The sequence below is a fragment of the Numenius arquata genome, unplaced genomic scaffold, assembly GCF_964106895.1.
Source record: "Numenius arquata unplaced genomic scaffold, bNumArq3.hap1.1 HAP1_SCAFFOLD_260, whole genome shotgun sequence".
NCBI classification, from domain to species: Eukaryota; Metazoa; Chordata; class Aves; order Charadriiformes; family Scolopacidae; genus Numenius; species Numenius arquata.
This window is the reverse complement of record NW_027415098.1, coordinates 101,646-128,326: the sequence shown is the minus strand read 5'-3', so window position 1 is coordinate 128,326 and position 26,681 is coordinate 101,646. Positions and strand designations below refer to the sequence as shown.

Sequence of the window (26,681 nt, the reverse complement as noted above, 5' to 3'; positions counted from 1 at the left end):
ATGTTGGTCTTCTCTCCACCAGATAAGTGACCTGAAGATGAAACCCTCTGCCACCTATGACCTGTTAGTGGATGGTGTTGGGCCATGGGACTTCACTGGCAATTTTTTTCCTTGTGAGCTGCTACTTGTTGGAGAGGATGCCTACCCCATGCTTGTGAGCTCTAAGAAGCAGGTTCTGATTGCTGTTTCACAGTATGGGAAGGGCCAGATGGTGGCTGTTTCCCATGAGGGAATCTTGAAGGACTCCCAAGTTTTCCCATTTCCTCAGAAATGCTGTGGAGTGGCTCAGGCCTTCCCCTGAGGCCCTGGTTGGGGTCCATCCTCATTTGGATTCCCTCTCCCAGCTGCTGGTCAGGGCTGGCATCAAAGTACAGGCTGGGGCAGAGCTCAGTCCCTCCCTGGGGGTGTACTGATGGATGCCTATGACAGCACGCAGGCAAAAGACTTGGTTGGCTTTGTAAAGGGGGGTGGAAGGCTGCTCATTGGTGGCCAGGCCTGGCACTGGGCTAATCAACATGGCAAGGAGAAGGTTCTGTTTCAATTTCCTGGCAACCAGGTAATGAGCGTGGCTGGCGTGTACTTCACAGGAAATGCGGTAGAGAAAGGCATCTTCAAAGTTGCCAAGAATATTTCCAAGATTCCCTTAATTGTCCCATGAGTATCTGAACTGCTCTCTGTTTAAACAACTGATCAGGTTATGCAGGTGAGGTGTTTATAGAAGATTCTTGAGGTGAGAGATGAGGGTCATGCCAAATGCTGGTTCTTTAATAGCCAGGATGGGATGCAACTGTTGTCTTCTAATTCAAGGGGGACCTTTCTGCTGTTTGCAGCTGGAAAGAATGGTGTCTTTGACTGCTTCCAGGGAAGTTGGGCCATGCCCGGGGAATTCATTCAAGGGGAAGGAAACAAGGGGAGCCATCTTTTAGAGCAGTCTGTCTGATCGAGTGTGCAGACACAGCAACACAGAGGCAACAGGAGTAATTCCTTTCCTTCTCCCCAGATGTGTATGATCAGGGCAACTTTCCTACAGTTCAAAACTAGGTTGGAGATGGAGCACCAGGTCAGCCCTCTGGGCCAGGCTCTGGCTGGCAGCTGCTAAACCTGTTTAACCTGTTACTTGCAGAAATTCACCTTCAGGTGAAACCCAGGGGCTGGGGCTGGTGTGCCACCTCCCTTCTCAGCTTCTGACATGGGCTGTGGACAGGAAATCTTGGTGCTCCCAGTTCATTTGGGATTCCAGCCTGGTCCCTTGGGTACTGGAGCAGCAGATGTAAAGCTCAGGGCTGCTATGACTCGTATTGCACAGCAGACCAGGCAGGCAGCAGTGTCCTGGGCATTGCTCTGCTGTCTTCCTCCACCTCCCCTTGCCAGCAGGTGTGCCAGGCATACCTCACCCCACTTTCTGCTGAGTTACACAAGGCAGAGCAGGTTCTCCAAGGAACATGAGTGCTGCTGCGCTTCCTCTGTGTGGCAGCTTCATTTCACTGCAGTGCAAGCTGCAACAATTACAATAAAATTCCCTGCAAGTCTTTCCTTAGTAGCCTTTTCCTTGTGCATATGTAATACTAAATTTCTGTTATTTTCGGACAAAATAATTGGATTTGATAGTCTCTGGATGCCAAATTTGTTTCCCAAAAAAGGTAGTAGAAAGCTGTTGAATTCAGCGAAGTGCTTGGACACAGCTAACAAATTAAGTTACTAAATTAAAATTTGCTGATTGATTCTTGTTCCCATCTGCAGTGCACGGGCATGTTCCCACTGCCTCATGTGCAGTGCATGGAAGAGAGAGAGTGGTGGAGAACCCAGCAGAGAGAATTTACATAGCAATTAACAAGACTTTAAATGGTAACTTTGTGAATTACACCTTGTTTAGGGTACTTTTGTGGTGGTTTCCTTTGGATCCAGAGCCCCAGAGAAATGTGGATACCTAATTTCCATACAACACAACAGCTTTGTGCATCTGGGCCTTCCCGCTGGTCTTTGCTTAACCCGCAGAAGATCAGACTGCGCTTTAAGGCAGGTGCTGTGCTATATGCATGGGCATATACTCTGTGCGATAAAGGGTCTCAGTAAAGTCATAACCAAAGGAGAGCTGCAGATTTAATTCCTGTCCTACGGGCATGCAGAATGGCAGCATCTTTTACTCTTATTGAGTTGTCTGCAATGGCCACGTAACAACAGATTATTTCCAGGTGTTGGGAGAAAACCATGTTTTGCTTAGGAGAAAGTGTAAACAAAGCAAATGAGAATAATTCAACATGTGTTTCTTCACAGTGACATACGGGAGTTATATGGAAACAGCAGAGATAAAAGGGCCTTGCACAGTATAATCTCTTTATATTGTGGAGACCAACAGTTCCCTTAAGAAGGCAGCACAGCCGACAGCCCAGCTGAAGTGCCTCTACACGAATGCACACAGCATGGGCAACAAACAGGAGGAGTTGGAAGCTACCGTGCTGCTGGAAAGCTATGATATAGTGGCCATCACTGAAACCTGATGGGATGAATCCTACAACTGGAGTGTGGCTATTGAGGGCTACAAGCTGTTCAGAAGGGACAGGTGAGGAAGGAGGAGTGGAAATGTTGCTCTCTATGTTAAGGAATGGATAGAGTGTGAGGAGATGTCCCCAAAGCCCTCCTTGGGGTCAGAATAAGAGAGAGTTGAGAGCTTGTGGGTGAGGGTTAAGGGGCAGGCCAATATGAGAGATAGTGTTGTGGGTGTTTATTACAGGCCACCTGATCAGGATGGGGAAGTTGATGAGGCCTTTTACAGTCAGCTCAAAGTAGCCTCACAATCGCAGGCCTTGGTTCTCGTGGGGGACTTCAATCACCCTGATATCTGCTGGGAATGCTACACTGCCAGGCATCTACATTCCAGGAGGTTCCTCCAGTGTGTTGATGATAACTTCTTAACTCAGCTGGTGGAGGAGCCAACGAAGAGCGAAGCACTACTGGATCTAGTGCTGACAAAGAGGGACTGGTGGAGGACATGAACGTTGGGGGCAAACTTGGTTGCAGTGACCATGAAAAGATAGAGTTCAGGATCGTGGGCAGTACGCGCAAAACAACAAGTAGGACTGAAACCTTGGATTTCAGGAGGGCTAACTTCGACCTCTCCAAGAAACTGCTTGGAGAAATCCCATGGGATAGGGCTCTGGAAGGTAGGGGGGCTCAAGAGAGCTGGTCGATATTCAGAATCACAGAATCACATGGGGTTGGAAGGGACCTCTGGAGATCATGTAGTCCAACCCCCCTGCCAAAGCAGGTCCACCCAGAGCAGGTTGCACAGGAACGTGTCCAGGTGGGTTTTGAATGTCTCCAGAGAAGGAGACTCCACCACCTCTCTGGGCAGCCTATTCCAGGGCTCTGCCACCCTCAAAGTAAAGAAGTTCCTCCTCATGTTTAGGTGGAACTTCTTATATTCAAGTTTATGCCCATTTCCTCTTGTCCTGTCACTGGGCACCACTGAAAAAATCACAGAATCACAGAATCTTCATGGTTGGAAGGGACCTTTGAGATCATTGAGTCCAATCACAAAAAAAGAAACCCCAAACCAAACAGATACAAACAAATAGACACAAACCAACAATCTCGGGGACTAGAGCATGCCCTGAAGTGTCATGTCTACACGTTTCTTAAATACCTCCAGGGATGGCAACTCCACCACCTCCCTGGGCAGGCTGTTCCAGTGCCTGACCACTCTCTCAGTAAAGTAATTCTTCCTAATCTAATATAATCTTCCCCTGCTGCAATTTAAGACCATTTCCTCTGGTCCTGTGCGCCATCCTCTTGACACCCACCCTTTAAGTATTTATCAGATCCTTCCTCAGTCTAAAAAAGACTCAAATCTCTCAGCCTTTCCTCATAAGAGAGAGGCTCCAGGCACCTAATCATCTTTGTAGCCCTCTGCTGTACCCTCTCCAGCAGTTGCCTGTTCTTCTTGAACTGGGGAGCCCAGAACCGGACACAGTACTCCAGATGGGGACTCACCAGGGCAGAGTAGAGGCGGGGAGGATAACCTCCCTCGACCTGCTGGTCACACTCTTCCTGATGTACCCCAGGATGCCATTGGCCTTCTCGGCCGCAAGGGCACATTGTTGGCTCATGGTCATCCTACTGTCCACCAGGACTCCCAGGTCTTTCTCCTCAGAGCTGCTCTCCAGCAGGTCAGCCCCCAACCTGTACTGGTGCAGGGGGTTGGTTGTTCCTCCCCAGGCGCAGCACCCTACACTTGCCCTTGTTGAATTTCATCAGGTTCCTCTCTGCCCAACTCTCCAGCCCTCACTGTATGGCAGCACAGGTGGACCTGCTTTGGCAGGGGGATTGGACTAGATGATCTCCAGAGGTCCCTTCCAAACCCGTATTATTCTGTGATTCTGTAATTGGTAATGTGTTAATGCCCTGATTCATCGTCTAGGAACTCATTATTTGTCTAGCTGTGTGTCTGCCTGTCCATCTGGCCTAGCTGTTCTTTTCTTCTTCAACAGTGGCAGAGGCTGGGAGAAGACACAGAGAAATCTTTTGGGCTTGCCTAGTTGATAATGACTAGGGTAGGGTAAACGGAGAAAGTTTCTGTCAGAGGGGATGTGCCAATTCCCATATAATTTGCAGTTTAAACCTGCAGTTTAAAAAATATGAAAGGTCTTATGATTCTTGAGTTTCTGCAATGCATTTAGATTTTCCAGCTGCTCTTCAAAGTCAGAGGTCTAGAAACTTTCTTTTGACCTCTTCTTCTCCCTTTTTTAAAATGAGTTCTGAGATTCTTACAGATTTACTTGGCTGCAAAACCTGAGGCTTTAAAGGGGGAAAAATAGGTGTTGATGGATTTATTTTTTTTAACTGGAAGAACTAGCAACATGATTTACTAGGATGAGGGAGAAAGAAGAGGCAGGGAATGGACAAGGTGGCCTTTTGTGGAAAGGATTCTGGGATGAGGACTAGCTTTGGACCTCTTTTGGTTTTGCAGGCACCAGGCCCCCCTCGGCCTTGATACTGGGTGTCTCCTGCGCGGTGTGTCGCAGCTGGATGTGGTGACAAGGGGCGTACCCTCCATCTTGCTGGTGCATGTTGTACGCTCCTTCCCGCTCTGCCTGGGCAGCTCACACCACTGCCTCTTAGCTGCAGCACGCTGTGGCAGAGGCCATGTTGTGGTGGCAACCCACGAGAGCCAGCTGTTCTCTCCAAAGCCGGCCAGGTTCATGCACAACGCTGTCCGCTGGCTGGATGCTGGGAGAAAGGGGCTGGTGGGTGTGGATGCCAGCCTGAAGAAACTGTATAGCCTCCTTTCTCAGGGAGAGGTGCAGTCACAGGTGTCACAGCTGACATCAACCTGTACTGCTGCTCTTCTTACAGCAACAGAGAGGTGGAGAGGGTTCAGACCTTCGTGGCAGAGGGAGGTGGCCTACAGGTTGGAGGCCAGACCTGGTACTGGGCTTCCCAGAACCGTAGCAAAGCTGCTGTTGCAAAATATCCTGGCAACAAAATCCTCAACTGCTTTGGGTTGAGCATCCTGGGGCAGAGCGTCTGGGCAGCCAAGCACCCGGCCCTGGGGTCTGGGGAGCACTACTACTTCCGCAAGGCGCTCGCTCTCTTCAACAGGCATGTACACAAGCATGAGGAGCTCCAGGCCCCCTCGAAGGACTGGCTGCAAAGGCTAGCACAAGACTGCACTGCCTTTCTGCACATCCCAGCCTACGACCGCCCTGCTTATGCCTTGGTCCACAGCATCCTGACCAAAGTGCTTCAGAGAAGTGGGATCCCACACAGCAGCAGGCACTGCCCTGTCAAGAGCAACACCAAAGAGGCAGTCCTTCTCTGCATGGCAACCGAGCTGTCCCTCACCATGACAGACAGTGCAGCCCTGGTGCAGAAATCTGCTGCTGGGGTCTGTGCCCTCCCTATCACTGTGGAAATTGATGGCACAAACCCAGGTGAGTATATGTCCCTTCCTCTTGAGGCATCCTGTTGCTGGGATCAATGGGGCACCCATCCTTAGCGTGCACGTGTCTGGGGATGTCTGAACATGAGGACAGATGTACAATTTCACTGTGGGCTTGTGAGGAGGCTGGCCTCGGTAGTGGCAGACAGGCTCCTTTTGTGGTCAACCCTGATTTCAGTTCTCTGAAACACCCTGTGAAAGTCTTGCTTCCTTGCTGTTCATGCACAGGCACCTGGGGGAGAAGAACCACCTAACAGAGTCACCTCAGAGTACTAGGCAGAGGAGACTTGCATTTCCATGGGAAGACTGTCTAGAAACATACTGAATTGTAGTGGTATGGTAGGGTACCCATCTTACAGTTACACCTAGTATAGGACAGTCCTTTTAGGCTTTCTTATAACTTCAGTCAGCTAGAAATGAGAATTCATGCAGGCCCCAGCTTGTGCTGGGCCAGTCAGTAAGGAAAAATGTGATGTAACTGTCAGTCAGTTATTTAGGAAATGTTTTAGGACCATTATGGCTTCAACAGTGTTTAATACCACCACAGTGTGCACCTCTTATGAGGCCTTTAGGGTAAGAGGATCTGAGGAGAGGGGAGAGGGGGAGGTGTTGGGGTTTTGGTTTCTTTTTTTTCTTATTATTATTTTTAAAAGATACTAGTAAACACATTTAAACTTGGCATTTCCAGAAGTTCAAACTTGGATGGGCTTGCTTGCTAATGGCGTGATGATCTTCTTCATGCTGCTACCCTATTGCTTTAAAACTGTATTTCTGACAGGTTGGGTAAAACCTGAGACAGTTCTGTGACTGTAGAGCAACAAAAGAGGAAAAGATGGGAGTATGCTTCTATTGCAGCTTAAAATCTCCAGAATCCACAAAGTCGGGCTGAAATGCCTGACTGTTGAGGACTGTGTTCTCCCACCTTTAGGTAAGACAGCCTGGAGGAGTATGGGACTCTACCTCCCTGAAGGGCACACAGCAGTTATAACATTCCCTTGCCTGGTGGTCAGTGCTGGTCTAAAGGTAAACTCTCTCTAGTTTGGCTTCTGCTTACACGGATGTATTTGTCAGGTGAGCACTCAAAAATAGCTTGCAAGAAGGTTTTGCTGCCTTTTCAGTCCTCTCTTACTGCTGCCACCCTGTGGCACTTTCAATGCATTGTCATAATTTTTCACGTTTCCCACACTCTTCTGTTGCATTCCTCTTATTTCTGTGTGCTGGGAAGATAACTGAGTATGACTGCTGCCTGAAGGCAGCTGTATTTGTTTTGTTAACGTGCAAAGAGAACTGATCAAGGTGAATTTCATGCCCAAAATAAGTACTTGAGCCCCTCTATGCACCAAACTTAGTTCTGTCTCTCTAGATCTCTCATAAGGTACTTTCACAGTGCTGTCACTATTGCTCATGTAGATATATTCAGATCAGATATAAACTAGTTACTTGGGATTCTGTTCGCTGCAAAGTATGAAGCAGATAAATGCTTACCCGCTTGGATATTTTTGCAGTGAGCTCCCTGCAGCTGAAATGCAAAGTTAACTCAGGTGTTTCTGTCTGATCCTGTAGCCACATGCTGTCTGTTTTACTGGTATGAGGACCAAGGAAGAGACACAATTAAAGAAGCCAGCAGTAATCACATCTCTCCTACTCATATGTTACAGGATGTGACTGATGCTGGTGAATGGTGAAGGAATGATCAATGCAAGCACAGTGCAGTGAAAGAAGTCTTGCAGTACCTTGAACTGCTGGTGAAGGATGTAGTTGATCCAGTAATAATGGGAGTATTGCTGTAACACTACTTGAGACAGGGATAGCACTGAACTTCACCAGCTTTTTTCATTGTATTTGCTGCTTCTGGTCATTACAGGCTGAAAGCCTAGGCTGGGTGACAGAGCCCTGGAACAGGCTGCCCAGGGAGGTCATGGAGTCCCCTTCTCTGGAGATTTTCAAGACTCGCCTGGATGCAGTCCTGAGTGATGTGCTCTGAGCAATCCTGCTTTAGCAGGGGAGTTGGGCTAGATGATCTCTAGAGGTCCCTTCAATTCCGTGATTCCGTGTGCATGTCCTGGAAAGGCAGTGCTGCAACAGATGACTCCGAGTGTTGTGGTCAGTCTGCCAGGTCGATCTTCCAGGTCACACTCAGAGACCTTTGACCAGCTGTTCCTACCCTTCTGTTTGCCAGGTGCAGATTGGGTGTCACATGGATGACCTTTCTCACGCCACAGAGCTGAAGCGAACCCCAGTAGTAATACGTACCTGTGATATTGCCTGCCAGAAACAGTCTATTTCCTGCCTCTGGGGTGGCCTCACTTACATCATAGTACCACCAAGGAGCATCCTGGGGAAAGTGCCCATCACAGTAGAAGGGCAGTCAGAGCTCCTTTCTTCAGGCTTGGTAGGTTTGTTTACCTTAGTGCCTTTTTCCTTAGTGCTGCTCACAGTGCTGCTATCTCTGCGACTGAAAGGAATGTCTTAGAAATCCCTGGGTTTAGGAATACCCAGATTTAGTTTCCCTGCTTTGTTGTCTTCTGGGATTCTGGGTATGTCACTTAGTCACTTTGTGCCTGCTACATGGCAGGAGGTAGATAAGGGAGCTGTCACAAAATAGGCAGAATTTGTCCAAACTGACATTTCTTGAGGTTGGAGTTGTCATTTCTGATGGAAACCGTTGTGTTGGAGGGAGACTGGCTGACCTCTGCCACAACAAAGCTTGCATTGCACTCTGCCTGCTTTACTGTGTCCCTGTATGGGAATCTCCAGTCCCTACAGTAAATCCCTCTGCTGAATTTCCCATGTTTTCCATCAGTTTCTCTTCCTGTATACAATTTCTTCTTGCTCTTCTGTCAAACTAAGCAAAACCAGGGTTGTTATATAAATTGCAAATATCTGATGGAGAAGAAGAAATGAGATCATCAAGGGACGCTGGAGAAACCTGGTGCTTCTTGTTCTCGGATGGGAAACAGGGATCTGTTCTTGCTATGTTACTGCTCTGGTATATGCCAGTCCTCTCTTTCTGTCTCCCATCCATTAAAGAGCCTGAGGAGACTTCCCAAGCACAGAATGGGGATTAAGTAGTTAACAGCCACCACCCCTTGTCTCACAACTAACACATACTGTTTTCCAAGACAATTTCTTGACTGTGGTCTATTTCTCCATCTTGACCTCTGAGCCTGTGTTCAGAAGGATGCCTCTGCAGCCTGATAACTGTAGCTGTCATGCCTTGTAAGATGTTTGCTTATAATCTGGGTTCATCTTGAGTCCAGAAAGCACTCTATCTATACAGACAGAGCGTTTATTGCTGATTTTTCCTGCAAACCTTCCTTTGCTAGACTTGGGCTTAGCCACTCAGGACAGAGCTTAGTTCAATATAGTAATCTTTTTGCCTAGGAGAGAAACAGGAATTGCTTCTTGTTATACAGCATGGGAAAAGGATGATCAAATTTAGGCACAGCTTTTTAATCTGCTGCACATTTTCTGTGGGACATTGGGCTAGTTGGTAAAATAAACCTCTTGGCATTGTAAAGTGTCTAGAAGAGCCAGGCTTCTAGTAGTATCCTGGTGAGTTACATGATTAGGCTTCTCTTTACATAGCAAAGAGCAGGGTTTTCATATCAGCCGATGCACTGAGTAGAGCCAGTGTAGTCCATCAAATGTAAGGAGACGGGTTCAGCTTATCCGCTTGCACATGTAGCTGGATCCCTCACTGTGGTTGAGACTCTAAATCATGAACCCTGTCCTAGATTAAAGTGCGTTCTTTTGGGAAGGATGAGAGAGAGATTTTTGCCTTCCCTGTTGCATGAAGAGGCAAAATAGTTTTGGCAGAAAATAAACCCCCTTGCGATCTAACGCTCCTCACCGAGGTGGGAGGCTCGGGGCGGCTGGGTTTAAATTCTGAGTGATGCCCAATTCACCACTATCAGTCCAGTCACGTTTAATATATTTTAAACTATCAGGATTTTGGATACACTAATAGTAGACTGCACCTTCAGTCTAGTCGTGCTCACGAACTAGCACGGCCGCACTTTAGTGTCTGGTCGCATCCAGTGAGAAACCGAAACGGCTAGCTACTTAAACAGTGCAGTTTGTTTAAGCAACAGATACAAAGGTTCTTATGGTTTGCTGGTGATAAGTACACTGTCTGCAAAGCACATGCAAGTAAAAGAAAAAATGTTAATGGTACAAAGCACGCGACAAAGTTCCAAACAATACAGCCTGGCTATAAATGTAACAGGTAACCCTCTAGAGAGATTTCTAATTTCCCCGAGGAAGCACTCGGCACAGTCTAAGTCTTATCCACAGGCGTCCCTATGGGGGGGAAGAACGGCTCAGCCCCTCGACTGGTCCCGGGAGTCAGAGGCAGTCCCTGATGGGGTCCTCCCTGACTTGTTTACGATGGTGTCTTCCCCAGCATCCCCCCTTTCTCGGGTTATTTTTATATTATTTTTTACCTTCAAGGTGGACTTTGAGTGACTTTAGTCATAAATACCTTTATTATGATTGGTGTAAAATTCTCTCGCCTCGCATTTAAAGGTATAGTTTATGAAAAATTCAGGGCGCAGACTCAAGGAGGAGTGGTCGCACCTTGGAGGCGGGCAGCCTTCGGGCTGGAGGTGTGTTTTGGTATTATAATGACATTATAACGAGCAAAGTTCACACAAAGAACAGCATTTCATCAAAATTTGACAGACTGTTGGCTCAGGGTGGCAAGCATGCCGCTTATCAGTTCCATAGGATCAGCTTGTTCCCATTCTGCTGTGTAATCACAGAGCTTGGCCGTGGAATCTTCACTCCACTCCATCCTCCGTGTTGCTTTTGTTCAGGGAGTCATAGATGTAGCGGATTCCTTGCATACCAGCTGCTGCTGTGTTCCACCCTGGAAACGTTTCGATTTTATACCTTTCCTTAATGTGTGAACAATGCTATATATTTTTAATAAAAATTATATCTTAGGAATTATTCCACATTCCCCCTTTCCCTTTCTTCCCTGTAGCAACTAGTAGCCTAATGGAGAGAGCACTCAACATTTTACCTGGGAACTTTAAGGTGAATATCCATTATGATGGCTTAAGCTACTGCCTGTTGTGAGTACCCCTCAGCCCCCTTGTCTAGGAGCTCTCACATCTTATATGAACAACAAAATATTTACTGGAGGAGTATTGATCCTGAATTTTCCACATCCCAGAGGACTGCCTGAATCATCAAGCTGAAAAGTCAACCTCTGTTTTCTCTGGTGCAACGAATATCAAAATATACAGAGTGGAACAGTTTCAAAAGGGGAAATTAAAATTTTCCCCACACTACCTTACTAGTAGTGTAAGGCCACTCAGTGCTGGCCTCTGCCGCACTGCCTCACCCACACCCTATGGGCTGGGATCTCCTATCTGGCTACTGACAGGACTGCTGAGATAAATGTGACATGAAAGAACAATTACAATTCTGTCTGTATTACAGTTATATTTTTTTTTTCTATGGAATGGTTTCTATGTTCCTTTGAGCCCCACATTTGGCTGTGCCATTTAGATGCTTTTCACATTCCTTCAATCCAGGAAGGCTTGAGCATTGGTCTTCAGGCCTTTTTAGGTCCAGCTCCTGCATGGTTCTTACATTTTTGTGGCAGGACGGTCTTGCCATTGCCTGATGGAGTATACCATCTCTCAGAGTTCAGCCTGGTTACCCATTTACCACCCCAGAGTTGTCACTAAGCCTGTAACACAGATCCTGAAAAAAAAGAGTATAAAACAATTAGAAAACTAGTTAATTGGCCCAATGAATTTACTGATTGAATGGAACAACAAAACTCCTGTCTGTACTGTTTTGTCTCTACTCCTTACTGCTTGCTTTGGAGTAAAGTCAGAGACCTCCCAGATTCTGTCTAGACTAGGAAAAAGTAGCACTTGCAGCATGCTCCAAAGCACTGGTTCCCCATGTTGTCCAGGATGTCCCACAGTTCGCTCCCACAAGTACCTGTGTTTTCTTCCCATAGGAAACTGGTGGCAGGGGAGGGAACAGACAAGTAGGAACACTGTGGACATATCGTGACAAGGGGTTGTGAATTGTCTGGGATGCATTCTGCAGTTCAGACATAACCTAATGGTGTGGAGCCTCCTCCAGTATAAGTTGGCTTACTGCTTTTGACCTGGCACAAGACCAGACCACTTCACGTCCCACCTTCCAGTCAGCCTCCTCATGAGTCTCCAACCTTCTCACAAAAACATACTGCTTAGTCCATAGCTAGTCTCAGCACCAGAAGTTTCCATATCAATAGGGGACTATGAGGAGTAAACAACCTCCTGTTATTCTTCTGTACTCTAGTGCTGTAAATTATGCTCTGAAGCCTAAAAGTTGGATGCCTTCATCTAACTTTACATTTATTCTAAAAGACACTGCAGAAACCTATGCAATTTTCTACTGCTTGTAACACAGGAATAATGGCAGTGAAATGAGAAGTTCCTTGTTTTTACACTGTATTCTTTCCTTCAGTTGCAGGAAGGGTTTGGTTGGAACCCCTTCACCCGGCTCTTCTCTGACTACCAGAAAATGTCCACCATCCCAAAAGACAACCCTTCCAAGATGAACTTGTGGGTACAGAATTTTTCTCAGCAGGTGAACAAGAACCTGGCTCCTTTTTTTACAGCCTGGGGTTGGCCTATCAAGAGCTGTCTGTGGAACTGTCCTCTTTACCCAGCTGGGAACAGGACCCAACTAGATCTTAGAGACCATGAAGGAAAAAATATCTAAACCTTGATTCTCAGACTAGCTATGGTCTATCTTTTCCCTCTTGCAGCTCAGCAACCATCTAAGCCATCTTCTGAAGGGTTAAATAACAAATGAGCTTTGTTCTGTGTTCTTTGCCACAGGAGGAATATAATTCTGAGTAGATTTAGTTCCTGCAGAGCCTTTCTCTGACGAAATGGAAATTTTCCGGGTGAAGCAGTCACTGGAGCGGTCTCAAGGATAATACCAATAGAATATGGGTCTGTAAAGCAAATAGTAGCCTCCACAATGTTGTATTCTTCAGTTATAATTTCAGTAACATGACATTTTCACTATGGTTTTGATTACCCTAAAATCCCTAACTTTAATCACTCTAAGTATGCAGAACTTCCACACCTACCCACATGAAAGTGACCTTATAGTGCTTATATACAGCTGATATAATACATAGCTGATACTGAATTGCTGTAGGTATCTTCCTACATTGTGTGATGGTGTGACCCAATGCCCAGCTTTATGTAAGACAATTATGTAAAAGTTGTAGCTGTCACTCTTACCATAGGCTGTCAGCAAGATACATGCCATGCAAGACTGCAGAGTGGAAACAAAGAAGAGGTGACTTGAGTGTAGTCAGTAGTGGTTTAACACATGGACTCATCAAACATTAAAAAAATAGGCACTGACATGGTAGGATGAGGGAGCAGACAGGCAGAAGACAGCCGTTCATCAAGACAGAGGTCCAGCCTTTTCCACGGAGCAACAGAAATTAAATCTTTCTCCCTCCTCAAACATAATTGCTTGGATAGCAAACCACACTGGTGACTACACAGAGCTGGCAAATGTGTCAATGCTTAGCCTAATAGCATACCACTTTGTCGTGCTTTAGCCTCAAACGGCAACAAAGAACCAGGGGGCAGCCGCTCGCTCAGATCGGGCCCCCACCGCCAGCGCAGCCGGGAGGGGAGAATCGGAAGAAAAAAGGCAAAAACTCGTGGGTTGAGACATAAGCAATTTAACAGAACAGCAAGGGGAGCAAGAAACAACAACAATAATAACACTGACAGAGGAATATACAACCATGAGTACAATACCACTGCTTGCCGACCGTACCCGGGATGGCCCCCGACTGCTCTGCTCCCCCAGGGGATGACTTCCTCTTCCGCCCCCCCTCCCCGACTTCCTGTCCCTCCCCTTCCCCGGCCAGCTCCTGGGCATGGCTCAGGTGGGATGGAATACCTGTGTCCCTGCTAGGTCCTGGGGAGAATTAACCCTATCCCTGCCAGACCCAGGACACACTCCCAACCCATTCCTTGTGTATCAGCAATAAATAAAGCAATTGTTGTGGACTTGCAGGTTGTGTGTGTGGTCCTACTTTCACCTCCCTATGCCCAGTAAAAAAAGCCTAAAGCTAAAAATCTAGCCAAAGATTTGTTGCAGCAGCTTTTAATTCTTGTTCTGGCTCAGATATGGTTCTGATTTTCCCATGATTAACTGGCCTAATATTTTGCTTTGTCTTTCAAATTTTCTTTCCATTCTTATTCACTACGAGTTTTTCTTCCAATAAAATAAAAGCAGAGGCTAATCATAGCTTAGACAGTGTTTCAGTACCGGTTTCGTCCTGGTTTTAAGATTCAGAAGAAAATTTACATGGCATAAAGATTTAGACCTGCTCCTACCTACAGAAGCAGATTTCACCTCTAATAAGCTTATGAATAGAAGTTGAGTTCATGTACATTAAAAAAAAATAATCTTAAAATATTATCAGATCTGTTACCCAAGTATGGCAGGATCTATTACTTTTTAATGAATGGCACAACAAAATAGATCTTGAAATACTTAAGAGAAAAAAGACAAAAGAAAAAGGTGATGGGTTGGATTCTCAGCTAGGATGGATTAGTCCAACTGTAGGGGCAGTGGGGCACTATAATATAATATAATATAATATAATATAATATAATATAATGGCACTATATTCCAGTGGGGCAGCTACAATTTATTTACACCAGCTCTAAATGCAGCCTGAAATATGTAGGCATGCATAGTAAAACAATTCAAAATTGCACTAACTCAAATTAATGTCACCCTCAGAATGATGTCTGTTCTCCTCCATAAAATAAAAGCAATGTAGCATAAATCAGAGAAAAGCTTGGCAGAAAGTCCAAACTGAGATTGTAGCAATAAAACAAGAAAACATTATCATAGAATGGTTTGGTTTGGAAGGGACCTTAAAAGATTATCTGGTTCCAACCCCCTTGCCATGGTCAGGGACATCTCCCACTAGACTGGGTTGCTCAAAGCCCCATCCAGCCTGGTCTTGAACACTTACAGGGATGGGGCATCCACAGCGTATAGAATTTCTTCCTAATATCTAATCTAAATATACCCTCTTTCAGTTTAAAATTGTTGCCCCTTGTCCTAATTGCTACGCTCCCTGATGTGCACCCCTTTAGGTGCTAGAAGGCTGCTATAAGGTCCCCCCAGAGCCTTCTCTTCTCCAGGCTTGTCTTCATAGGCAAGGTGCTCCAGCCCTCTGATGATTTTCATGGCCCTCCTATGGACCTGCTCCAACAGGTCCATGTCCTTCTTGCATTGGGGGCCCCAGAGCTCCAGGTGGAGTGTCACGAGGGTGGAGGAGCAGAATCACCTCCCTCAACCTGCTGGCCACACTTCCTTTGATGCAGGCCAAGATGTGGTTGGCGCTCTGGGCTGCAAGCCCATATAACCAGCTCATATTGGGCTTGTCATTAAGCGACAACCCAAGTCCTTCTCCTCAGGCTGATCTCAATCCATTCTCCGCCCAGTCTGTACTTGTGCTTGGGATTGCTGCGACCCACATGCAGGACCTTGCACTTGGACTTGTTGAACTTCATGAGGTTTGCACAGGCCCCCCTCTCAAGCCTGTCACAGAGACAGCCTGCAAAATAACATGAAACATTTAATAATTTCTGTGAAAATGTAGTTTAAGCAGCAGTCAGAGAGCAGCATGCAGTCTGGGAAAATCCTAGGACACACCTGAGACTGACTTGAGCAGGAGCTGAAGTGGGAAAAAGGAATAGATTAGGATGCCACATTGACCTTAGCAGAAATGAAACCAGAAACAGATGATTTTCGTGCTCTGATACAGTAAGAACAAATGGGTTCACTGGTGAGGTTTTCAAATTACACATAGACTTACTGGCTTCATTTTTACAGTCAACTTGTTTTTAGTGGAAAGTTGCCTGCTATTGCTATATACTCTCTTCTGCTAGTAGGGAGCTGGAAGCCCAACAAAGACCTGACAATGACTTCCTTTTATTGTCAGGCTAATGGTGATTTCACCAGTAGGTAAAGTGTTAGATTTGCTAAGACACTTGGAGAAACACAAAGAGGCACAATACCACTTCAAGAGAAAATGTGACATAAAATTCCAATGATTCTGTCAATTTTATTAACTACTTCTGTTAGCAAACTATTTTCAAACATGGCTTTTTCTTCTGTTGGTGGTAAAGAACTCAGTGGCATTGAATGAGCTGCTGATTTAATAACAGGTTCTGCTCCTTTTGGTTTCCCAAAATGTAGTTAGACAACTAGAGAAATTTGTGCTATTTGTATTGATTATTTTAGCATTTGATTCTCCAATAGAAGCTGTAGGAAGTAATCCATAAAGAAAGCATAGCTAAAATGGGATTCATCTGCCCTGGTTTAGGCCTCCAAAAGTTAGCCTTCTCAATCTGAGCTGCTCACCCAAGACTTCCTTTAGGGCCAATGCAGAGAAGCAGGCACCTGCAGAAGGCAATTAATCCTCTAAGACAGCAAAGAGGGTTTGCCCTTTTCAGGTCTCTATTTTTCTCTAAGGTTGGTTAGATGAATCATCCCCTTAGCATGAAAGGAAGAGAATTCTGTGGTATGGCAGTGACATATATAACTTTTTTTGATCACCTTCCTCACCTGTCTATGTGCACCTGTCTTGGGGACTTGAAGACTCTTCCCACTCAATCTTGCATAGTATAACAATGTCAGTAATAGGAAAGCTGAATGTATCACGAGAATGGGGAATGATGGCTGGAGAGGACGGATGACTGAAAGTGGCACTTGAAAACCTGCAATATGAGTTGGTTACTGTCAGAGCTCAGCAGAAGTTGGATTTCCATTACAGAGCAGTGAGGTGCTAGGGGTCCAGAGAGTTCTGTGGGACTAGAGGAGTGGGATAAAAAAAAACAACCTGCTGAGTGATTTAATACTTGATATCTTAAGGCTACAGAAGAGAAGGCGGCTGTTGCAGGGGAAGAGATTTTGGACAGTTGGATGGAACTGTGGAGACTGCAAGCTATGTGAGTGAACTGAAGTTTGAATGGGCCACAGTATTCTCTAAATAAAACTCTTCTGGAATACAGGAATGGCTCTTTTCTTTGAGAAAATACAGTTCCTTTTGCATAATATTTTTTGAACCAATTTTGTTTGGTGTAAACACTGCATCACGCAGTGGTTCCCCTTTAGAGCAGTTCTCATCTTTGGTGCCACCTGCCCTGGGATACAAATACAGGATAGTAAAAGGAGGAGCCAGTGACAGACTTACAGAGTTGCCTTTAAAAAAAACATTATCAACAACTTTTAATAAAGTCCATAGGCATTTTCTGTTTGCAAGTTACAGCTCTTCTGAAGACGAGCTGCCTTCAGTTAAGCCCAAAGAGACACTGCTGAAGATGTAAGCATTATTTTTAGACACTACCATTTGCCTGGTTCATATGTTTGAACTAAACAAGAGCACAGTATCTAATTCTAAATCCTCTGAAATCAATGGAGGTCTGCTATACAGAGAGCATCAAGTAGCCTTTGGGTCAGAACTGAAGCTGAACCAATTCAGTCAGCCAGTTAAAAAATGCAGTTCCCCTTTTTTCACCTTCGTCTTGCTGTTCTCTGTTCTGCAGTTACATGGGATTTTGCTTTGTCCAATAGCTCTGCTCACGGACCACCATAATTTGCTTCTGACCATTTTAACATTCTCTGTATTTCCTCCTGAATTGCTTCGTTAAATGTAATCTCTATTTATCAATCTAATGGTCAACATCACTGCTGTCTGGGGGTGTGCCTTCTCTGTTGTTTAAGAAAAAACATTTAGGATAAAAAGAAGAATTCTACATGGGAACTAGAGAATATGAAACACTATAATGCAAGTAAAATATATTGCAAGCGTTAGAGGTTTATTTTTGTGTATGTGTTACAGCAGACACCCTTTTTTTTCCCCATCAAAACACTTTGCTTAATGTAGGACTTATGAGACTTTCTACATATGTGAAATCATAGCTTTAAATTGTGCCGTCTAAGATGCTTTTTTCCTCCCAAGATAAAACTCATTCAGTGTATAGCAGTGCCGTGGTTTGGCCTCAGACGGCAACAAAGAACCATGCGGCAGCCGTTCTCTCGCCCCTCCCCCCCCCCCGGCCGTGAGGGGAGAATGGGAAGAAAAAGGCAAAACCCATGGGTTGAGACAAAGGCAGTTTCACAGACCAGCAAAGGGAACAAGAAAACAACATCAATAACACGGATAGAGGAATATACGAACATGATTCCGATACCACTGCTCACCGACCAGACCCGAGAAACCCCAGCCCCCTCCCAAGCAGCGACTTCCTGCCCCCCACCCTCCCCCGGCCTCCCGGCTGCCCCCCCCCCCCCCCCCCCCCCCGGCAGGGAATTCCCGTGTTCCTGCTAGATCCCAGAATTAACCCTGTCCCCGCCAGAACCAGAACAAGCAGAGATGGACAATCAGACAGTATTAAAATGGAATGGCACCCTTAAATCTGACGGTCTTACTTTTTGCAACTTAAATAACATTGGTTTAGCATTCCTATACATTTTTGTATGTATCTAGATGTATAAAGGCAACTAAGTATGAATATAATTAGACATGGGATTTGTTACATATGTGTATATGCTTTCCCAATTCAATATTGTTCAGTTATGAACAATGCAGTCATTATTCTATTTTAAATTTGTCTGCCTTAGTATGAAACATGAAATTGTTGTAGTAAGTTAACAGAGAAAATAAGTGACTTAATCATCAAGTATAATGGATGTAAGAGCGATTTTACTATATGTGTAGACATGTACTTTATTAGATAGGAAATAGCCATCTATGATCTTTCATTATTAAGATATTGGTAACTTATTTCCATAAAGTGACTTAATTGACTTAATTCAAGATATGTGGACGTTTTCAGATCAGGCATACTTGGCATTTATCACTGTAGGGAAATGTATGGATCTGGATTATTTTCATGAATTATTCCTCGTTCTCCACTATGATAATCCAGATTCAACCATGCAGATGTAGGACCTTGAAAGTGGGAACTTTATTATGACTGTGAATTCAGAAAAAAAATCATAAAACATAGAAGAAACTGTTCTGATCACCGATGCACTGAAGAAAAGGTCCCTTGTGGAACCGTTTCAGAGGCAAAGCACTACATTGGATATGCAGGCTGTGGCAAAGGCACTGGCTCTGTAGTACAGGTTATGTCTAGATCTACTGATAGATCTGCAGCTTATGCAAACCATAGCCAGTTTTAAACTCTCGTGAATTGGAGGATGCTCATCAGTAGTTGCCGTAGCACAGAGCTCTGTAGGAGTTAAGTGCAAGCAGTAGCCTGGCCTGTGCAGGTCGAGAGAGAAACATGCACACTGACAAGAGTTCATTGCAGGCTACAGGGGACTGCAGATGTTTATCCTGTTCCGAGGGAGCTTCCTTACTTACCCTGTAATCATCATACCAAATTAGAGCATTGTTTTTAGGCTTAAGTTGCCTTTCATAACAGTGAGCATCTGCAAACCATCCCCTCCAAAATAAACAGAGTTCTGCAGAGTATGGAGATTTCATTCTGGTAAATGCCCTCTGTTCTTTGAAAAAGAAACAGTACAGTACAGCTCGGGTGCCATGCCTATTGATAAATCTGTGGGCTTTCATGAAACTGTAATCCAAATATCCACAATTTAGATGAGACTTCAGGAGCAGATTAAATGAACTTCATCCTTAAGTATCTGATATTATCTTCCTTGTATGCAATGTTTGCCTATCTTCCTTTTTTGGACCTACCTTTAAAAGGGGGAAAAGTAGGGAACGTGACTGAAACAATGCACTACATAAATTAATACCCGTTACTTCCTGCCTTTGCCTCTACAGTAAAAATTGTCCCTGCTTTATGACACTGGATTAACTCCTACATTGCCAATAATTTAGATAGACTTTGTGCCTGGATAGAACAGCTGGTAATTATTTATACAGAAAAGCCCTTGGTAAAGGAAAAACGCAAAAGAACATTGGTGGCTGTCTGAGAGCTCAAGTGCTTGCAAACCAGAAGCCTTGACTTTATCCTATCGGATAATCAGATAATCATATTGGATTAAGCTCTCCGATTATGCTGTTCCTTCATGGGGCTAACATGTATGTAAGCTACTTTGCTCTTTGGACCCATTACTTCCTCTGGGTCCTAAGAAGGTTCAGGATCACTGCCTTTGAGCTCAATACACTGGCTAACTTGATAATTTCTTTGGGAGTTGCTTGGGGTGTTGAATTCAATGGGCTTTCACTCTCCCCAGGGCTGGGCTCAAAACTATCAAACGTCTGGAGCTTGCTCCCACATCAAAAGTTCAAGGAGGGAAGAGTGGTGCTTGTTCTCACTGTCTCTGGGAATAGCTTTCAGCACAGCAGAAACACTGATTCTCACACTCTCCCTAGTCACTCACAAGTGGCATTCCCCAGGGCTCAGTACTGGGGCCAGTTCTCTTTATCAATGATCTTGACCGGGGGACTGGGTGTAAGTTTGCCAACACCACCAAATTAGGTGGGAGTGTTGACCTGCTTGAGGGTAGAAAAGTATTGCAGAGGGATCTGGACAGGCTGGATTGATGGGCCAGGGCCAACGGGATGCGGTTCGACAGGGCAAAGTGCCAGGTCCTGCCCTTGGGTCACACCAGTCCCATGAATGCTACAGGCTTGGGGAACAGTGGCTGGAGAGCTGCCTGGCAGAAAAGAACCTGGAGGTGTTGGTTGACTGTCAGCTGAATATGAGCCAGCAGCGTGCCCAGGTGGTCAAGAAGGCCAACAGCATCCTGGCCTGTATGAGGAACAGTGTGGTGAGTAGGGCTAGGGAAGTGATCACATCCCCCTGTACTCAGCACTAGTGAGGCCCCACCTCAAATACTGTGTCCAGTTTTGGGCCCCTCACTACAAGAGACATTGAGATGCTGGAGCGTGTCCAGAGAAGGGCAATGAAGGTGGTGAAAGCTCTGGAGAACAAGTCTTAATGAGGAGCAGCTGAGGGAGCTGGGATTGTTTAGCCTAGAGAAAAGGAGGCTGAGGGGAGACCTTATTGCACTCTACAACTACCTGAAAGGAGGTTGTAGAGAGGTGGAGGTTGATCTATTCTCCCTAGTAAGAGGTGATAGAAGAAGAGGAAATGGCCTCAAGTTGCACCAGGGTAGGTTTAGACTGGATATTAGGAAAAACTTTTACACCGAAAGGTTTATTGAGGATTGGAACAAACTTCCCAGAGAAGTGGTTGAGTCAACATCACTGACAGTATTTTAGTGATGGTTTTTGTCAGTTAGGTTGATGTTTGGACTAGATGATCTCAAAGGTCACTTCCAACCCAGGTAATGCTATGATACTATGCAATGACAGGTGTGACATCATGGGGGGGAACCTTGGAGGTCCCAGATGTGATGTCACAAGGGCACTCAATGACATGCATGATGACACAGGGGACCCGTGCGGTGACATGCAATGATAGCCCAGCTGACACATATGATGTCACGGGGACACACACTGACACATGTCACGACAAGGAGGTGACACACGATGACAAGGGGAGATGGCAGCCACGTGTGATGCCACCAGGGGCGAAGAGGTCATGATGACATGTGGGATGTGGGAGATGACATGCAATAACACATGATGCCATGTGATGTGATATGTGATGTGATGGCACATGATGGCATGGAGGAAAAATGGGGAGGAAAAAAGTCAGATGCTCTGTGTGCAAATCAGATGGACTTAAAAATTGGAAGACAAAACATGTGCTCTTCTCCTCGCTGAAAAGACAGACAGTTGCAGAGAACAAAGAGCTTTTCACTGCTGTGTCTTGGTAGTGAAATAGAGCCTATTTCTCTCTTGTGTGGAGCTTGTGTGGAGCTCTTGTGTGGGCTCCTGTCTTGGCTTTAAGGACAGTCAGTAGCAGTGATGTGCACAGGGTGACTGTACCGTAGGGTTCATCTTTCAATCCATTGGTCCACTCATGGGCCTTGGTGTCATTAGGGCACGCAGGGGATGCCACCTGTTAATCTAGAAGCAGGCTCAGATTTTCAGTAGACATCAAGCCCTGCAAGCAAAACCGGTTACAGTCATTTCCAACAGATGTGTTTTGTAACAGCTGCACAAATAAATCCATAGTTTATAAAATTCAGTGAGACAATGGCTACTGTTAAAAAACAAAGCTCAAACAATAAACTTAACTAAATCTAATCTTCAAGTTGTGGAGAGCTTGTTGCAAAATAGATTTCATAGAGCTTGACAAGACAACCTCAGTTTTGTGCCAGTAGGTCCCATTTCTTTGTTCAAGGTGAGCTGGCTGGTGATGAGTAACGCTCTATCACCAAAATAATTTCCTTTACAGTATTTTTGATGCTCTTGATGTGCACACTTCTTATCCTCACTAGAAAGGCGGGAGCTGCTCAGTAGCCCTTGAGGCCTAGGTTTCTCCCCACATTGCCTTCTGTTAGGATTACAGCGTGTTCCTTTCTTACAATAGCACCAGAGTACATCTTCCTGAATATAGAGGAGAGAAGAAAGTACCTTGCAGCTTTCTAACTCCCCACAGGAGGGCTAGGGGGTCATCACACTGCAAGTGAGACTGCTGCCTCAAAGAAGGGCAGTCAGTCCCCTGGGAAAATACCCGCTCCTGTCATCCAAGTACATTGCCCCCTGAGCGACAGGCAATGCACAAGCTGAAGAACTAGGACAGTGATCCCTCTCACTTTATCCCCAGCTGGGTGATGTGCCACAGATAACATAGTTCAAGATAAGGTCCAGCATGTTTCTGTTGCTCTTCCTCTCAATCAGAGCAGCTGATCAGAAACAACTCTAACATAAGCTCTTGGCAGCCAGGCACTACAGCAGTGTAATTGTGCAATGTTGCTGGGTGCCCTTTTGAGTCCCATCAGGGCGGTTTTCAGCTTTCTTTTCCTGGAATGCTTTTTTGCTTAGCAAGACAGCATGGAAACAGTCTACCCGGAGATGGACTTTACTTCCCTAGTGACTCGCTAGACTATTCAGCAGTTGTGCTTCCTCCTATTAGCCCCATAATTTAATTGGAATATTCATTCTGTCTTTCAAAGTTGCTGGCCTGCAGCTTGATACAGGTAACAGCTTTTGGCTCTGCAAGTACATCAGATGAGCTTTAAAATTGCCGCTTCTCAGCTGCCACACATGGATGAAATGCTGGCTAGCAGAGATCAGCCACGGTATACCCTTGACTTCTGTGGATCAGGAGTTCACCTTATTTCAGTAGCTTTGTGTGTACCGGGCTGTGGAATAACCATTATCCCACTGTGAATGTGCAATCATGAGACAGGAATATCTATGAATGGAAAGAGAGGGAAGAAGTTTAAGGAAGGCAAAGGAGGACTGGCAATCCCTGGCTCTTGTGTAGTCCCCATCACTGGGTATCTGAGTGCTGCCGTCAGAAACCTCTTGAGTACCGTTATCTGGACTTGTTGTTAGTGTCAACATGGTGGAAGAGGCACTCTGTTCTGAGGATTCCTTGTCTTTGTCAGCACTACTGGGGTATTAAGGAGACCTGGTTACAAATCAGGTTCCTGCTGGGTGTTGTACAAACACAAAATGGAAAAAGATCCCAGGTCATTTATGTGTAAGACGTGAAATTATTAAAAAAAAAAAAAAAAAAAGAGAAAATACAAGGAGAAAAGAGTAAGTTTGGTGAGAATAAAGGAGTGAGGAATACCTGTGGAGCTGAGGGAGCAAAAAGAAAAGAATAATTGCAAGGAATTATATCTGGAGCATGCCAAATGATTTCATTGGAACGACTTCTTACCTTGACAAACTTGCTCTCGAAGACTTGAGCAGAGGCAAAAGGAGGATATTCTCCTCGCCAAAGAAGTCTCTGCAGATCACCCTCAACGGGTGCCTGACTCAAACAGATGCTCTTAAAATCAAACCTGCAATTAATTTTGCCTAGCCACAAAATTAAAAAAAATGTACAAGTTAAAGAGAATAGAGACAAAGAGGCTGATATGTTAAAAAAACCCAGCCAACCAACCCCTGATGATTATGAAAAGAAGCAAGCATCAACCTTCCCGATAGGTTTATTATTCAACTCAAGAGCAGAACACCTCCCCCCAAAACACACGTCTTTAAGAACATGCGCTCTCATGTGCAAAGGGGAACTCTTGACTCCCCTTTTACTATTTCTTTAAGGAAAACGGGCCTGTGAATCTATAAACACCAGCTTTTCTATACGCCAGTGTGTTCTTCTTCTTCCTAAGTACTCTTGTATATCTCTGCCAATGCTAAGATAACATTTTACTGGTGGATTTTTCCTGAGCGTAGTGACATACTCACTGTGCAAGTAAGAGCAGAACCCCTTGGGCTGGTCTCAGTGCCAGATGGTGACTTCTGTCTTTGTCCCTCTTGCCTCAGGAGTCAAGAAGAGGACAGCACTTGGGAGACCTTCTGAAGGAACAAGTCTCCAGCAACAGAGCGGGCTGACTTTCACACAAAAGCTGGAGAAGAAGTAACATAAGATTGATTCAGTGAGGGGGAAAAAAATTCAAGGCTGCTCATTAATTACATTTCGTAAGTCTTCACTAAACAGCTCCTTTCTGTTAACACAAATAGGTACAAAAGTCAAATGATTCGTTCACAATTGCTCGCTAAGGGCCAAGAAGAAGACAAATACCCTGCTGCTGGGATTTTAAAAAAAAACCCCACACGTAGCAAACTTGTACTCGCCATTCCTAGCTTGTTTCCCTTCGGTCAATCCATTTCTTACACAGAGGAGTACGGCTAAGGAAAGGGAGGACACGAGTGCGCTAGTACCTTGTGTGGAGCCTGCTGGAATTCTCCCGGCACAGCCCCCCAATTCTCCCCCACGGCTCCCCCACCTCTTCAGGGGACCTGGGCGTCCGGGTGCCCCAGACCCAGGAAAGGGGGAAGTGTGGATTAAGGGAGCCTTGGGAGACGACCGGGTCCCCCCAGGAAACCACCACCCCACCCCCACCCCCCAAGCCTGTGTGTGCCTCAGTTTCCCCTGCGTGTGTGTGTGTGTGGGGTATCGCTCCTCAGACGCCCGGATCCCCCCAGGCCCGGCGGGCGCTGTCGCAAAAGGGCCAGAAAGTGCGGGGGGGGGACGGGGCCGATGCGGTGGTCCCGTTTGGGCGGGAACGGCCGTTACCGGTCACTTCGCGGCCCCAGGCGGCGGCAGCTCCGCGTCCTCAGGCTCGTCTGTCCCCGCGGCTTCCTGTGTCCCCCACCAGCGTCCTCTCACCCCCCAATACCTCCCCTCAAGGTCCCCCTCACGTCCCCCCGGATCCCCTCAGTCCCCCACCCCGTTCCTCTGGGTCCCTTCAGGCCCCCAATGCTCTTTTAGCCCCCCAGTGTCCCCTCAGCCCCCCAGGCACTCACAGCTCCTCAATGTCCCCCCGGGTGCCCTCATCCCCCGTGTCCCCACAGCTCCCCCCAGTGTCTCCCCGGGCCCCCTCAGCCCCTCAATGTCCACTTAGCCTCCCTGGGCACCCACAGCTCCTCAGTGGCCCCCCAGGTCCCCTCAGCCCACCTGGGTCCCTCTCAGCCCCCCTGGGCACCCACAGCTCCTCAGTGTCCCTCCAGGTCCCCCTCAGCCCCCCAACGTCCCCTCAGCCCTTCCATAGCCCCCCACCAATGTCCTCATAGCCCCCCTGGGTCACCTCAGCCCCTCATAGCCCCCCACCAATGTCCCCTTAAACTCACTCTGGGTCCCTAATGTCCCCTCAACCACCCCCTTCAGCCCCCCAAATGTCACCTCAGCCCCACTCGGTCCCCTCAGCTCCCCCCCAGAGCCTCCCCCAATTGTCCTTTGAGCCCCATATGTCCACTTAGACCCTGCCAATATCCCCTCAGTACCCCCCATGTCCCCTCAACCCCTCCGTGTCCCCCTAAACTCCTCTGGGTCCCCTCAGCTCCCCCAAAAAATGTCCCCATAGCCCTCCCCAGTGTCCCCTCAGCCCCATGGCTGAGATTAGGGACCCCCCCCCACACAGCAGAACCCCCAGGAGGTGTTATGGGGGGGCACCCCTATAGACACACACACACCCCCCCCAGTAATTAACAGCTGCTTTTAATTGAGGGGGGAGAGGATTACGGGAGTTTGGTCAAGCTTGGTGGAGGGGACCGGGGTGTCCAGGGGGACAACCCCCACCCTGTCTTTGGTGACAGCTCTTGGGGGACCCAGGCGTCCAGGAGCACCAACTCAGGTCAGCAGGACAGGGGGGACCCAGGGGTCCAGGACCCCCAAGTCCCCATAGGGTGCCCCCCCCATAGGTGCCAGTCTCCCCCCTCCCCACCCATTAAGGTACCCCTTCAAACCCTTATAGGAGCTAGCCCCCCCCTCCCCCCTTACCCTGTAGGCTGACCCTGCCAACTCCCGTAGGGTGCCCCGCCCTCCCCAATGGGTGCCCCCTCCCAGGGTGTCCCTACCCCATGGGTTCCCTGCAAGATGCGCCCCTAGCCCTCCCTCTTTCCTCCTCCCAGCCCTGGCATCCTGTTCCTGCTGGCCCTCAGCACCTCAGCCCCCTGTGGCTGTGTCCCCCCACCCCTTTGCCCACGTACTTGGCCTATGCTCTTCTCCTCGTATTGACCTGCACCATCTACACCATCAAAGCCTGGGGGATCCTTGAGGCCTTCAACGAGGTCAAACCCATCAGCTTCACCATGTACACCACCTGCATCCTCTGGCTGGCCTTCAGCCCCATCTTCTTCAGCACCGCCCAGTTGGCCAAGAGG

General features: G+C 46.7%; 1 pseudogene; it reads left to right on the top strand.

Annotated features, from left to right (window-relative positions):
* LOC141478381 (TRPM8 channel-associated factor 2-like) lies at nt 1–26,681 on the top strand (annotated as a pseudogene).